We start from the raw sequence: 3,347 nt of genomic DNA, 5'->3' as shown, positions 1-3,347 counted from the left end.
ATGAGTTGGCTCCCTATCCAAATCTGAATTCCTTCCAGGCTTAGCCCACTCCACCCTGGTCGGTGGATGCTGACGAAGAAGGGAATAGACAAGCCAATTTGGTTGTCGTCCTCTCTTTGTTCCCTTGACCTTGAGGCACTTAACGCAGCAGAGCCCGCGGTGCAGGGAGCCCGGCAGAGTGCTGGAATGAAAGGCAAGAGACCTTGGAGGGCTTTTGGAGCCCGTGCTCGTTTTCTCTGCTTTGGTCACCATAGTGACTTCTCTCTGAAGCCTCAACCCTGTGGTTTTTGCTCGATATTCATTCATAATAAGGCCACCCCTGCGTTTTCCGCCCACTGGGGAAGAGAGCTCCCCGCGCATTTTCAGTCACATGGCTGATGCGCTGGGCCTTTAAACAGTGTGTGTGTGCGTGCGTGTGTGTGTGTGTGTGTGTGTGTGTACAGAGCTTTGCACGCATTTGCAGTCACATAGCTGATGAGCTGGGCCTTTAAACTGTGTGTGTGTGTGTGTGTGTGTGTGTGTGTGTGCGCCCGCGCGCGCGCCGCATGGCGCGGTCCTCTGCTGTGCAGAGAGAAGGGTCAGAGCTGGTAAGGAATTCAGATCCTCTCTGGTCCTGTTCCCATGATTTACGGAGAAGTGACTTGCCCAGAGATTCTCAGCCCTTCCGGGAGACGCCCCTACGGGAACATGAGTGCCCTGACTCTGCCTAGTGCTCACTGCACTCCATCACACAGAGACAGGCAGGGCCATGGTCTCATCCCAGGTTTTCTAACTTCTTGGCCTTTTGTGCCAAGCACTGGGGTCACACTTCCTGGGACTGTCACTAAAGGATACAAAAATTTATGGTAACCAGATTGTGAACCTCTAGTGAAAGCCCAGAACTAGAACTCCCATAGTGAGACAAAGCACTTCCATTTCCAGTACAGATTTGCAAGTAAATTAGCTCATTTAATCCTCAAAATTACCCTGCAAAGTGATGACTATTATTCCCTTTTAAATTGAGAAACCTGTGGCTTCAGAGTGGCTGTATAGATCAACTTGGGAGTCAGAGGTGAATTTGAAGCCTAAACTCAGCAATTTGCTAATGATGAAGAAGGGCATAAAAGCTCATCTGTATAGACGCTGACTTCAAATTCAATGAGATCAAGTTTCCCTGCCATTTCCCTGCTGTGTGACTTTAGGCAAGTTACTTAGCTTCTCTGAGCCTCTATTTTCCATCTGTAAAAACAGCATAATAGAACCTATTTCACAGGGTCATTGTGAGGATTAAATAAAGCAATACCCGTAAATCACTTAGCACTGTACCGGACACTTAATAAGTGGTTTCTATTATTCCAAAATTAGAAAGTACCCTCCTGCTAGAACTGCTGGTCACAGACAAAAAGAAAAAATCTACATCCCACATCCAGGCTCACCCACAGCCCTATACCTTCCTTTGTGTCAGCTAAGGAACTGAGTACTTGAAAAAAAAAAGACTTTCCAAAGGGAAGAAAGTGAATTTGAAAGATGCTTTTCATAGCTTGATTTTGCATTTTTAGAAGATTCAGACTTGGGAAGGGAAGAGTTGAAATCAAAGTCTCCCTATAACTTTGTTTCCAATACTCTCCAGAACTATGCTTCAACAGGGTGGCCTCCAGCCTCTTGTGGTTACTGAACACATGAAATGTACCTGGTCCAAATTGAGATGTGCTGTAAGTATAAAACATACCAATTCGAAGACTTAGTGGGAAAAATTTTAAAAACATTTTTAGAATTAATTTCACCCGTTTCTTTTGATGTTTCTAATATGGCTACCAGAAAATTTTCAGTTCTGTATGTGGCTCATGTTATATTTCTACAAGATAGAGCTGCTATAGCTAGAAACATGGAATTCCAGCTCAGCCCACCTGTGTGGGTCTCTCTCCTTTAATTCTCACAATATTGTCTGGAAGATATTGTTATCTACATTTTGCTCCTAAAGGGCGAACTTAAGGATGCCAACCCTTCATTTTGCCAGGTAAGTCACCAAAACCCACTATTATTATGTGCTATCATCATTTCATAAAAGACTTGTAATACCCAACATCACTGAAGATTTCAACAGCATAAAAGAGTACATTGCCCCTCACAACTGCCTCATAATAAAAGCCGCCAGCATTTCTCAAGAGCTCATTATTTTAAAGGCACTAGGCTAATATATGCTTTAGCTCTTTCAGTTCTGTGAAACCCATGAGGTCGGTACCATTATTATCCCCATTTAAAAGATAAGGAGACTGACAGTCTCCGCCGAGAGTCGCCGCGGTTTCCCGCTTCAACAGTGCTTGGACGGAACCCGGCGCTCGTCCCCCACCCGGGCCGGCCGTTCAGAGCCAGCCCTCCGCCATCTCTTCGTCGCGCCCTCGGACCGCTCCAAGGCCCCCGCCGCCGCTCGCCGCCGCCTTTTCTCAGCCGCCGCCATGACGACTGCGACCCCTCGCAGGTGCACCAGAACTACCACCAGGACTCGGAGGCCGCCATCAACCGCCAGATCAACCTGGAGCTCTATGCCTCCTCCGTCTACCTGTCCATGTCTTACTACTTTGACCGCGACGATGTGGCTTTGAAGAACTTCGCCAAATATTTTCTTCACCAATCTCATGAGGAGAGGGAACATGCTGAGAAACTGATGAAGCTGCAGAACCAACGAGGTGGCCGAATCTTCCTTCAGGATATCAAGAAACCAGACCGTGATGATTGGGAGAACGGGCTGAATGCAATGGAGTGTGCATTACATTTGGAAAAGAGCGTGAATCAGTCACTACTGGAACTGCACAAACTGGCCACTGATAAAAGTGACCCCCATTTGTGTGACTTCATTGAGACTCATTACCTGAATGAGCAGGTGAAATCCATCAAAGAATTGGGTGACGACGTAACCAACCTGCGCAAGATGGGGGCTCCCGAATCTGGCATGGCAGAGTATCTCTTTGACAAGCACATCTTGGGAAACAGTGGTAGTGAAAGCTAAGCCTTAGGCTGTCTTCCCATAGCCACAAGGGTGACTTCCCTGGTCACCAAGGCAGTGCATGCATGTTGGGGTTACCTTTACCTTTTCTATAAGTTGTACCAAAACATCTACTTAACTTCTTTCATTTGTACCATTCTTCAAATAAAGTAATTTGGTACCCCCCCCCAAAAAGATAAGGAGACTGAGGCTCTGAGACCCACTGGCTAATAAGTGGAGGCTGTAGGATCTGAAGCCACATCCGGTAAACTCTGAAGGCTGTTCTCCATCAGTTGTGCCTCCCCATAACAGTCCCGGGAAGCGATTGCAGTTTGTATTTGGCTAAAAGTTTGATGAGGTGTTTTTTGTTTTGTTTTGTTTAGAA

The 3,347-nt window shown here is 46.5% G+C and overlaps 1 pseudogene; it reads left to right on the top strand.

Annotated features, from left to right (window-relative positions):
- Nucleotides 1-545: 545 nt before the first annotated feature.
- On the top strand, nucleotides 546-3,141 carry LOC148164391 (ferritin heavy chain pseudogene; annotated as a pseudogene).
- The last annotated feature ends 206 nt before the right edge of the window (nucleotides 3,142-3,347 follow it).

The sequence above is a fragment of the Eumetopias jubatus genome, unplaced genomic scaffold (assembly GCF_037043125.1).
Source record: "Eumetopias jubatus isolate StellerSeaLion01/CBP00866 unplaced genomic scaffold, mEumJub1_p1.0 scaffold_5, whole genome shotgun sequence".
NCBI classification, from domain to species: Eukaryota; Metazoa; Chordata; class Mammalia; order Carnivora; family Otariidae; genus Eumetopias; species Eumetopias jubatus.
This window is presented reverse-complemented; position numbering and strand designations above follow the sequence as displayed.